General features: G+C 42.3%; 1 protein-coding gene across 2 annotated transcripts in view; it reads left to right on the top strand.

Annotated features, from left to right (window-relative positions):
* The window catches only part of TENM1 (teneurin transmembrane protein 1), an 882,499-nt gene that overhangs the window by 822,123 nt on the left and 47,071 nt on the right, over positions 1-13,305 (top strand). The window lies entirely within an intron of this gene.

The raw sequence follows: 13,305 nt of genomic DNA, 5'->3' as shown, positions 1-13,305 counted from the left end.
TCAGTGTGTTTGCGAGAGTGACTGACTCCCCTCTTGTTGAAGCTCGGGTCATCACTATTTTTTGCTTTTGTTCAGGCTCAAGTCTGTAGCCTGTCTGCTTCCTTAAATGATTCTGTACACGTGGTAAGCGGTCAGGTGGCCAGTCTCCAGAGTTCTGGAAGCATGAGCCTGAGCTGGGCCATCTGTTGAGGACGTGCTGTTTTGTATTACGCACAGGGAAGTGGTGGGCAAAACCCGGAAGCGCACTGGAGGCCTAATGAAAATAAGACCAGTTAAATCTTCCCTCTAAATGTTCATTAGGCCATCTGTTCTTATTAGTGTCCTTATCATTTGGAAACATTACTGAGTGAAGATGAGACACAATCTGTGGAATTCTAGTTTAACTTGAAATGAACTTTTGAGTAGAGCAATCATGACTTATGATATTTCTCTTCCCCTTTAGAACCCTGCCCACTTCTAAACATCGCCATGGTGAAATTTTTTAATAGTTCCTTCCTGAAATATTACACCGGAAAGCAGGGTTAGCAGTAGCTACAGAAATGAAAACATAATCTCTGAGTGGCTGATCAATGAAATCAGGCCATTTCATAAAAGCCATGCAGTCATACTTCTGGCCTGTAAATTGCTTTAGGTGCCAAAGGGAATTGGAAGCTTGGTCTATCCTGTTGAGCCAATACTATAATATTAACAACCTGCAACAGACACGTTTCTGCAAGTGCTCAACAGGAAGAAATGCTACAGAATGATTCCAGGGGCTTCTTCAAAGTCAGGCAGGCAAAGCCTTGGCTCTCAGGAGGATGTAAGCCCTACCTCCACTGTATGAAGACCCACGGTGGTCTCCTTACTCTAAATTCTCTCCGAATGCATGGTCTCATTACCTAGTCTCACAGGGGATTTCATGTTACCTTGGACTGTTCTCTGGTTGTCTCCCCTTCAATATGTGTATCTCCCACAGTGCTGAATATATAGTGGGAATTTAAGATGAAAAGGTGAAAGCGTTAGTCACTCAGTCGTGTCCAACTCTTTGTAACCCCATGGACTGTAGCCCGCCAGGCTCCTCTATCCATGGGATTTCCCAGGCAAGAATACTGGAGTAGATAGCCATTCCCTTCTCTAGGGAATCTTCCCAACCCAGGGATTGAACCCAGGTCTCATGCACTGCAGGCAGATTCTTTACCATCTGAGCTACCAGGGAATTTAAGATACATGTAGGGAATTCCCTGACAATCCAGTGGTTAAGACTTTGCCTTCCAGTGTGAACTGACTTCCAATGTCAGTATGATCCCTGGTGGAGGAGCTAAGATCCCACATGCCTCACAGTCAAAACACCAAAGCATAAAACAGAAGCCATATTGTAATAGATTCAATAAAGCCTTTAAAAGTGGTCCATATCCCAAAAAGTAATTTTTTATAACAACAACAACAAAAGAAATACATATAAAATTGAATTAAAATAGAAACTCACACACACACACACAAGAAGTAAAGCTTTCACGTTCCTCTCCCCACTCGCAGAAGTGCCGAAGGGGTTAAGTTCTTTGACTTTAATGATAAAACCCAAGAAACAGAGAGATACAAATAGTAAATTGGCAAGTAGCATCATGTACAATATGTTCTTGTCACAATAACAATCAAATTTACAAACAAATTAGCTGTGGAGTCTGAAGGACATTCTGTAGTTTTCACACTGGGCCTTCATCTCCTGCTGATAGATGACTTTGACTGTAAATTGAAAACTGGAAGTGGTTAAACATTTTGTGTATTCACAAGTGCCATTTCTAAAATTGAGGCTTCAGAGAGGAGATGCAAGAAAGGGTGACGGAAACTCAGAGCAATTATGCCTGTTATTAAGATGAGGTAGTGGCAATTACACAGCAGACTCATACAGAGTATGTACGTGCTGATTGCTCTGAGGGAGCCTCTAAGAACAAACTTTTATAGCACCCATCAGGCCTTGGGTCTCTAAAGGAAGGAGAGATTTTTCAGCCACTCTGTCAGTGTGCTTTTGGACTGAGCTCATGGCCACAGGAACCATCTTGGAAGGGATATGTACTTTTTTCTTAATAAGTGTGAATGAAACTCTTACATAACAGAGTGGCTTCATTCACTGTTTCCTATTCTCAAGCTCTTTGGTGTCAGGACCCCTTGACCCTTCTAAAAATTGTTGGAGACTTCAAAGAGCTTTTCTCTGTGTGGGTTTTATCTATTAATATTTAGAAATTAAAAGTGTGAATTTTTTAAACATAAAGCTATAGTAGCCTCAGGCACCTTCCAGAAAACTCCACTGTATACTCATAAGAAAGTACAAAAAGCAAATAGTATTAAGAACAGTTTTGACCTCACAGACCTCCTTGGAAGACTCTCAGGGATCCTCGAAGTCTATAGACCAAAATAGAAATATTTCCTCAATTCTAAGACACCATGTATTCTAAGATATGGCATCAATTTGATAACTTTAGGTAGTGAGGAGAGATACTCCATTAAATGTATGTGTTGATTATAAGGCACAACCTCATTTCAGAAAACTTAAAATTTAAGATTGAGGGAATACAGCCATTCCCATTAACCTCAGTAGGTCTCTGGAAACCCAGATTCACTGACTCAAACATGTTGATGAAAATTGGTTTTTCTTAGAGTTTATTTGTGTTTTACAATTTCTAAAATGCTTTCATGGACTGAAAATGTTACAGTCAATGAGGCACTAATGTTTTCCTTCAACAAGCATTTGCCAAGTGTAATACCAAATACTGGAAATGCAAATATGAATGAGCCCTCATTCCTGCGCTTGACGACTCAGCCCTAATAGAAGACAAAGGAAGGCAAACAAGTATTTATGGTATAATGGAGAAGCACTGGATCTGAATGAGTCACAGAACTGGAGGAACAGCTTGAAGTACCCAAAGACAGAGCTCTGGGTACTCAGGAAGGCTTGAGGTTAATCACTAAGTTAGTCATCCTCATAACAAAGGGCTGCCCTAGTGGACTTTGGCACCGGTGTCAGCCACTTTCAGGCATTAATTTATGTCAACTTAATTTAATTTTGCAAACACTGGTGATCTATCACAGAGATGTAAACCTAGAAATTTACTAGACCGGTGTGACCAGTAGCACCAGACACAAACAAAGCCTAACAGAGCATTTTCTTGGTTGTGATTGGATTCAGCTGAGAACAGAATGTCACACACCCCCCCCCCGTGCCCCCCACACACAAACACAACAGTGACATAAGCAAGATAGCAGCCAGACTTGATCTACAGTCTAGGACTGGGTGGTAGTTCCATGAGGTCATCTGGGACCCAGGCTCCCATAATTATGCCCTGCCATCCTGGTGCATGCCTTTCATTTTCATGGGCCACCTCATGGTCTAAGACATCTGCTAAAATTACCACCACTTATATCCATATTGCATGCTGGAAGAAAGGGCAAAAGGGGTTCATTCCAGTTGGGTCAGCTCTCCTTAAGCAGCATCAACTTAAAAGTGTGGCTACTTTCACACCTTGTCTTACATCCTATTGCCTTGAACTTAATCACATGGCTACAGATAATTGCAAATAAGGCTAGGATGTCTTCTGTTCTAGACAGCAGTGTGCCCAAATTTTAAGATTAGAGATTAGAGATATACTACTAAGGAGGAAGGGCTTCCCTGGTGGCTCAGCGGTAAAGAATCCACCATCAATGCAGGAGCCACAGGAGACTCAGGTTCGATCCCTGGGTCAGAAAGATCCCCTGGAGGAGGAAAATGGCAACCCACTCCAGTTTTCTTGCCTGGAGAATCCCATGGACAGAGGAGCCTGGTGGGCTACAGTCCATAGGGTCACAAAGAGTAGGACATGACTAAAGAGACTTAGCATCCTTTGTCAAAGATAAGGTGTCCATAGGTTCGTGGATTTATCTCTGGGCTTTCTATTCTGTTCCATTGGTCTATATTTCTGTCTTTGTGCCAGTACCACACTGTCTTGATGACTGTGGCTTTGTAGTAGAGTCTGAAGTCAGGCAGGTTGATTCCTCCAGTTCCATTCTTCTTTTTCAAGATTACTTTGGCTATTCGAGGTTTTTTGTATTTCCATACAAATTGTGAAATTCTTTGGTCTAGTTCTGTGAAAAATACCGTTGGTAGCTTGATAGGGATTGCATTGAATCTATAGATTGCTTTGGGTAGAATAGCCATTTTGACAATATTGATTCTTCCAATCCATGAACACGGTATGTTTCTCCATCTGTTTGTGTCCTCTTTGATTTCTTTCATCAGTGTTTTATAGTTTTCTATGTATAGGTCTTTTGTTTCTTTAGGTAGATATACTCCTAAGTATTTTATTCTTTTTGTTGCAATGGTGAATGGTATTGTTTCCTTAATTTCTCTTTCTGTTTTTTCATTGTTAGTATATAGGAATGCAAGGGATTTCTGTGTGTTGATTTTATATCCTGCAACTTTACTATATTCATTGATTAGTTCTAGTAATTTTCTGGTAGAGTCTTTAGGGTTTTCTATATAGAGGATCATGTCAAGGATATACAATGGAAAAAAGACAACCTCTTTAACAAGTGGTGCTGGGAAAACTGGTCAACCACTTGCAAAAGAATGAAACTAGAACACTTTCTAACACCATACACAAAAATAAACTCAAAATGGATTAAAGATCTAAATGTAAGACCAGAAACTATAAAACTCCTAGAGGAGAACATAGGCAAAACACTCTCCGACATAAATCACAGCAAGATCCTCTATGACCCACCTCCCAGAATATTGGAAATAAAAGCAAAACTAAACAAATGGGATCTAATGAAACTTAAAAGCTTTTGCACTACAAAAGAAACTATAAGTAAGGTGAAAAGACAGCCGTCAGATTGGGAGAAAATAATAGCAAATGAAGCAACAGACAAAGGATTAATCTCAAAAATATACAAGCAACTCCTGCAGCTCAATTCCAGAAAAATAAATGACCCAATCAAAAAGTGGGCCAAAGAACTAAACAGACATTTCTCCAAAGAAGACATACAGATGGCTAACAAACACATGAAATGGTGCTCAACATCACTCATTATTAGAGAAATGCAAATCAAAACCACAATGAGGTACCATTACACACCAGTCAGGATGGCTGCTATCCAAAAGTCTACAAGCAATAAATGCTGGAGAGGGTGTGGAGAAAAGGGGACCCTCTTACACTGTTGGTGGGAATGCAAACTGGTACAGCCACTATGGAAAACAGTGTGGAGATTCCTTAAAAAACTGGAAATAGAACTGCCATATGACCCAGCAATACCACTTCTGGGCATACACACTGAGGAAACCAGATCTGAAAGAGACACATGCACCCCAATGTTCATCGCAGCACTGTTTATAATAGCCAGGACATGGAAGCAACCTAGATGCCCATCAGCAGATGAATGGATAAGGAAGCTGTGGTACATATACACCATGGAATATTACTCAGCCATCAAAAAGAATTCATTTGAACCAGTCCTAATGAGATGGATGAAACTGGAGCCCCTTATACAGAGTGAAGTAAGCCAGAAAGATAAAGACCATTACAGCATACTAACACATATATATGGAATTTAGAAAGATGGTAACGATAACCCTATATGCAAAACGGAAAAAGAGACACAGAAATACAGAACAGACTTTTGAACTCTGTGGGAGAAGGTGAGGGTGGGATGTTTCAAAAAAACAGCATGTATACTATCTATGGTGAAACAGATCACCAGCCCAGGTGGGATGCATGAGACAAGTGCTCGGGCCTGGTGCACTGGGAAGACCCAGAGGAATCGGGTGGAGAGGGAGATGGGAGGGGGGATCGGGATGGGGAATAAGTGTAAATCTATGGCTGATTCATATCAATGTATGACAAAACCCACTGAAATGTTGTGAAGTAATTAGCCTCCAACTAATAAAAAAATTAAAAAAAAAAAAAAAGAGACTTAGCATACACTCATGCACTAAGGAGGAAATAGTGAAATAATGGTAAGGTAGCCATAGAACTGGTAGTCTCTGCCACAGCATCTTAGTAACCACAAATTCAACACTTTGTTTTGACCCTGATCCTGTCTAAGCTTCTTCAAATGTGTAAAAGCCATCTAGAGAAAGTTTGGTTTGGGGAGTTGGAAAGCACATGCTATGTTTCAGAGTGATGGCTCCTGTTGATCTTCCTTTTAAAATGTAGAAATTGAGACTTCCCTGGTGGTCCAGTGTTTAAGACACAGCTCTCCCAATGCAGGGGGCCCAGGTTCCATCCCTGATCAGGGAACTAGATTCCACATGCCAAAACTAAGATCAAAGATCCCATGTGCTGCAGCTAAGACCTGGCACAGCCAAATAAGTAAATTGAAAAAATAATTAATAGATAAAAAGTGGAAATTATTACAATATGAAATATACCAGATCTGCTTTGGGATTGTTTTGTTTGTTTTGCTTCGCTTTGTTTCCTCAACTTCCAAAATGTTCTTGAAACATTGGGGTAGATGTGATTTAATCTATAGGTTCTGCAGCAAAGTGATTCTAAAGATCAGTCCAGCTGTAACTCTTGATTAGATTAATCCTGGCTATGCATCTGCCATGAGTAATGTGACTTAAGTGTCAGTTTTTCTGATTAGGCAGCCATGGACACAGACCATGCTGAGACATCTGACCAAAGGTTGAGGGGTTCCTCAAACTCTCCAGCCGTTATTCAGAGAAACACAAGAATGTGAATATGAGATAATGGAAAATAATTTGCCAGTTGACAAGTCCATGTAGACTTGGTGTATTTCATCTTCTAATAATTTCCACTTTTTAAAAGCAAGATCAATAAGGGCCATCACTCTCAAAGGTGTCATCGTGCCTTCCAATTGCAGAAAGCCAAACTTTCTCCAGACGGTTTTTTCCCTCTTTTATAAATTTGAAGAAGCTCAGACAGTATCAGTGTCAAGAAATGAGAAGGCCATTTGAAAACTGACAAAAAGTGATGCTAACAATCTGGAGTTGTCAGCTTTTAGAAGCATGGGGAAATCTAACGTGGAGCTGGCAGCACACCTGGCAGAGAGCATCACGTCCCATCACTGCATCTTCCCCAGGGTGGGCGTGCTACAGAAATGATAATCATACGCTTCCTGGAAATTCCTGCTGAAGAGGCCTCAGAGATCAGAAGCAAACAGTCATTTTTTAAATGAGCCATAAGGCTGGATATGTATGAAAGGCGGGAGATGAGAAGTGTCCTGTTTAGGATAGGGAGACAGGGCCATTTGGGAAACAGCTGGTTTCTTCAGCACAGTTGAACTTGGGGGAAAGAAGTTATTAGCATTTGGTAGCAATGGCAAAATATAGTAACAGTCATGATATGTTTCTTAGGCTCTTCCATGAAAGTTAATTTTGTAAAATAATGGAATGGAACAGAAGTAGTCTACTTCTCTATGTCACTAACATCCTATACCTATTGGAGAATGAAGGAAATGAAGTCAGCCAAAGATTGTCAACTTCATGAGGGCAGGGTCTAGTCTGTCTTGGTTCAAACTGGCTCCCTAGTGCCTGGCATAATGCCTAAAATGGGATTGAGAGCTATTTGGGGCAAAAGAAAGGAAACTATATAAGTAGCATGTTCTATACTTGGAACTGTACCAAGAGTACTGTTACAAATAACAGTAGGGAATTCCAAGTAATAAGTTAAAATATTAGCCATGAAACTGGCTGACAAATATATGTGAAATAATATATCCCAATATAAGCCAAATATTTCTTGGAGGATGCATGGCTTAAAAGGATTCCCAAGCAATGGAATAAATGGACAAGGAGGAAATGGTTGGTGACAGAAAAGCAACAGAAACCTTGAAAGAGCATGACAAAGTGACTGCACTTAAGAGTTTATGAGAGAGATTTCCCTGATGGTCCAGTAGTTAAGACTCCATGCTTTCAATGCAGAGGGTGCAGGTTTGATCCCTGGTCAGGGAACTAAGATATCCCACATGCCCCATGGTGAAGCAAAAAAAAAAAAAAAGACAAAGAGAGAAACTTCATGAGATAGCCAAGGAAGACAACACTGTGATAATTTTAACAGGAATGTGAAGAAATACAGGTGTGCTCCATGATAAAAAGTAGCCTTTTACAGAGCTCTTTCTGTGTATCAGGCAGTGAGCTTAGTGCTTTATGTAGATTTTTTGGTATAGTTTCTATAAGTTTTTGAGAAGATATTACTCTCCCCAATTTCTAGATGATGAAACTGAAGCTCAGACAGGTTACCTGATTTGCTCCAGGGTCACAGAGCTAGCAAATAACAGAGAGAATTTTGAACCCAGGAAATCTTAACTCCAAAACCTGAGCTCCTAACCACTTCCTTCTACCACATCTGAGCCTTTTTCTAGGGAGAGAATATATAGCTTCAATTAGTTTCTCAAAGGGCTTTGTAAATACAAAAAAGTATGAGATACAGTAAAGCCAATTCTAAGCACCATGAGGGCAGGGACTGTGCCTGAATCAGCACTCAGATATTTGTGAGGGGGTTGGGTGGATGGGGACTTCCCTGGTGGCTCAGACAATAAAGTGTCTGCCTACAATGCAGGAGACCCGGGTTCAATCCCTGGATTGGGAAGATCTCCTGGAGAAGGAAATGGTAACCCACTCTAGTGTTCTTGCCTGGAAAATCCCATGGACGGAGAAGCTTGGTAGGCTACAGTCCATGGGGTCTCAAAGAGTCGGAGATGACTGAGCAACTTCACTTTCATTTTGGGTGGATAGATGACTGCATTAACGTGTGAGTGTACTGGTGACCATCTGGCCTCTAAATTGGTTCTCATTCATCAACCTGCCCCTTGAACTGCAGCCTAAGTGATCTCTCTAAAGCCGTAGCCTGACCATGTGAACCCTCAACTTAAAAGATGGTCGTTGATACCTCAACACCCACAGTTCAAGTCTAAAGTCCTTAGCATACACAGTCCTTCATGCTTAGTGCGGTGGTTCTAAACAAGGGACAGTTTGCCCCTCGGGGGACATTTGTTAATATCTGGAGACATTTTGGTTATCACAAGTAAGGGGAAGGTGTTAGTTGCATTTAGTGAATAAAGACCAGAGACGCTGCTAAATATCTTATACATGACAGGACAGCCCCCACAACAAAGAATTATCTGGCCGCAAAAGACAATAGTGCCCAGTGGAGAGACTTAAAATTAGTCCTTGGAAACATGTGAACTTCACTTGCTACTACTACCTACCCTATTTTATGTTCCAGCAATCTCAGGCTGTGGCAAATGCCCCACCCCCGTATGGTTTTGTGCTTTTTCTCGGTACCTTTGCTTCATCCTTCAAGATGTTTATAAAATATTTATTTGGCTGCACCAGATATTAGTTGTGGCACATGGGATCTTCAATCTTTATTGCAGCATGTGGCATCTTTAGCACAAGGGATCTAGTTCCCTAACCAGGGATCAAACCCAGGCCCCCTGCCTTGGGAGCTCAGAGTCTTAGCCACTGGCCCATCAGGGAGGTCCCATCCTTTAAGACTAAGTTTACATTCTCTTCTATTAATAGAAGTATTGCCCCAAACTTCCTCCTATGTGTTCGCATGTCACCCTAGGCATGTGTTTTTTGTGGCAATTAACCACATCATATTGACATGACCTGTTTCTGTATCTGCCTTCTGTCGCTTGAATTGTGAACTAATCAAGGGCAGGGACCTTTTTTATTTACCTTTATAATAGTGCTTGACACAGAGCAGGCACCCACAAAGCCTTGAACTGAAAGAAAGCAAATAAGAAAGAGGAAGATAAATCACTCAATTGCTAGTGAGCTTTGACCTTCTCAGCAAAAAAAAAAAAAAAAAAGAATGAAATCAACCTTTAGAGTAAAGGGAAGGCCAGCTTGGTGAGAAGAACATGAAGAAACATGTCCATTCTTCTAGGTGAGAAATCAGACAGCAGAAAGGCTAAGAGCCGACATCTGAAAATGGGGATATTGATAGTTTCTTTCTCAAGTGATTACTCTAAGCATATAAAGTAATAATCCATGTAAAGAGCCTGACACATAGGAAGCACTCAATAAACAGTAGGTACTTTTATTAAAGGCTCAGATGAGTGGGCCTGTAATTTTATAGATGTTATTGATTAGGACCAGTTCAAAGGAAGGGGCAGCACCTATTTATATTTAAAAAGTAGGTCAATTTAAAGAAAAATATTAAGTCTGTAGTAGTACAAGTAGTGGACGGCTAAGGCAAAATTCATGAAGCTGTGATGTGCACAAGTGAAGTCTGGGAAGCAGAGCTGAAAGGGAACTATATTGTATGATAACTGGACTAGATCCCTAAAGGTTTGTGACTTTGAAACCATTTCTCATGTTAACACCATTTCCTGTCCCTTACTTTGTCCAGACCCTGGGCTGAGTATCTTACATCCCCATCTCAATCAATCCACACACTCTCTCTAAAAGGTAGGTAGACGGTCAGTAGCTTCTTTTTCTTGTGGCAGATGAAGAAACCAAAGACTCATAGGAGATACCTCATTTGCCAGGATTACACGCTAATATGCCTGGAGAATCCTCAGGACAGAGGAGCCTGGTGGGCTACAGTCCATAGGGTCACAAAAGTCAGACACGACTGAGCAACTGAGCATGCACACTAATACGGGAAAGAACCGGCCTTGAAACTGTTAAGGAGAGCCCCAGTTAACTAATTATGATCTGTGTCTACAGTGTGGGATGACGTTTATAACTGAGGAATTTTCTAATTTGGTCTAATCGCTGGCTCATATTCAGATATTGCTGTTACACATGGATTTTCCCCTTTAAGAGCCTGCTGCTTTATAAACTACCACTTAGGTCAAACTTAACTTGCTCTTTAAGCCAACCATGGGACTGACTGACCTGAGAGCCAAGTGCCTTCAAGGCAAATTTTCAGTTAGCAGAGGAAGACGTGGCGTTGTCAAGGCTGGACATCCAGACCCAGGACTCCTTTCTGCTCAGGGTTATTTCTCAGGGAAGGTTGTTGGGAGATGGGTATATTCCACCAGCTGGCGGCTACACCAGTGACCTTTACTGCTAGTTTAGCTTAAATACATTTTGACATTTCAAACAAATTAATGTATTTTTACAAGGTGGGGCAAAGACCACAAATTAGGCCAAATGGTTTGCCTGCAGGCCCGGTCACGATGCAAAAATCCCAAAACCTCACGACTGTCCCTTCAGCTCTTTCTGCTGCTAACACCCCCAAAGAAATGTTTCTTTCTGTCCACTTGGACAAATGCCAACAGCCCTCAGGGGTGAACCTTAGCCCCACCTCAGTAGTGTGTAATTCTTGGGTTTCTCTGCAACTAAAAGATGCTAATTCTGACTGCCGGAGTCAGTGCAAAGACTCCATCCTCTACATTAGCTTGTATGTTGTGGAAATGCCTTGGTACCAGTTCCTTGAAAAATTACCCGGAAATGGGAGTATTTAACATGAGAAAGATATAAAAGGAACTAGCAACCTAAGAGAGGTGAAAAGGTTCAGTTTCTGAAAACACAGGCCCCAGACTACTAAGTAGCCACACATCTTTCATCTGAGGAGATTTCAGAGACTAGCTGCCCAGCCAAATCAAATGGGAATTAAAGGGATTCTGTGTAGCTGGTACAGAAAGTGTCTCAGAAGCACAAACGCCACTTTAGTCACAGGAAACTGCCAGAGGGAGACTTATTTGATGGAACAGAAAACAAACAGAGGAGCTGGTGTATTTTTGAGGCGACATTAAACCTAATAAACATGACACCAATAGTGTTGACTGAAATCAGATGGGGCGAGTTGGAGAATTTAACAGCTCATCTTCCAACTACCAGCCTTTATCTCAGAGGTGGCCTTGACAGCAGAGAACAGAATCCAAACTGTGTCCTTCTCTGACATCTGCCAGGTGTGTGCTGTCCCCGGCCTCTGCCCTGGCCTCAGCTCTCAGAGTGGGGATAATTAGAACGTCATTTCTGCCAGCTTTGTTTTCTCTGGGTCACTGACTTCAGACTTGATCCAAATAGGAGTGTTGGACTGAAATAAATTCCTCTTCCTCAGCTAACCCCAGCTTATTTCCTGGGGGACCATGCTCCATAGGCCCAGCGCATGCAAACAGCTTCTGTACCAGCCCGATGGTGTATACGGAGGTCCAGAGTGAGGGCCCATGGCAGAAGTGCACCGTCTCACTGTTCTCCCTCTTAGTTGACAAGGCATTGACATGCAAGGGCCTCAGACAGAAGTGCGGAGGAACACATCACAGCAAACTGCTCTGGGAGCTGTTAAGGCTGGTGTTTAATGTTTATCCAATGGCCTCAGTCTGAAAGGCTCTGTAGAACATGCATAACACAAGCTCAGCTTTATACTCCATTAGCATTCAAATTCCTAGCTGCCCAGAGGCATATGGTACTGACCAGAGAAGGCCAGCCCATGTCAAGACTGAGGGCACGTAGAGACAGGAGGACAGGTTGAGGCTTCTGGGTGTCTAGGGGAGACACTCAGACACAGAGGGCAGAGAGCCCCAGGTGGTGCACGAGGGGAGGTCAGAGACAACCTTTGTCTTCTTTACAGTGTCACCAGTTGCCCTCCATTAAGAGACAGGATTAGAGGGAGATTTATCTCAGACTGGCCTTTGTCCACTTCATTACTGAGTGGAAGGCCTCTTCCAACTGGGAAATAGTGGGCCTCAGAATGCAATGACGGCCCATATCTTGTTTTCAGACTTTCAGATTCAATGAGAAAAACAAAGCTTACCTTGGGCTTTCACTCAAGGCAGAAAGAAGAGCAGCTACATCACTGCTACTATCTTGGCCAGGAATGGGGCCCACTCTTCTGCCTTGGTCTAGCCATAAGACAAGAGAAATAAAGTACAGAATAAGTGAGTGGTGGAGTTGAGAGTGCACATAACATAACGTCGTTCTCTGAGAAGTGCCCAGTGGTGAACAACAGCTGGTGGGGTAATGTCAGGGTAGGCACTGGGCTGACTCCTGTGTCGAAAAAGGAACTAGAGTAGATCTGTGTTTGCTTGCCTATGTGTCCCCAGTGCCCAGCACACCAGACCTCCCCACACACACACACTCACACACACACACTCACACACACACCCACACACCAGTCCTTTTGCTTCTAACTCCAGTGCCCAGCACACCAGACCACCCCACACACACACACACTCAAACTCACACACACACACACTCACTCACACACTCACACACACACACACTCACACACACACCCACACACCAGTCCTTTTGCTTCTAACTCCAGTGCCCAGCACACCAGACCACCCCACACACACACACACTCAAACTCACACACACACACACACTCACACACACACCCACACACCAGTCCTTTTGCTTCTAACTCCAGT

The sequence above is a fragment of the Cervus elaphus genome, chromosome X (genome assembly GCF_910594005.1).
Source record: "Cervus elaphus chromosome X, mCerEla1.1, whole genome shotgun sequence".
NCBI lineage: Eukaryota > Metazoa > Chordata > Mammalia > Artiodactyla > Cervidae > Cervus > Cervus elaphus.
The sequence above is the reverse complement of the archived record's forward strand: the minus strand, read 5'-3'. Positions and strand labels throughout refer to the sequence as shown.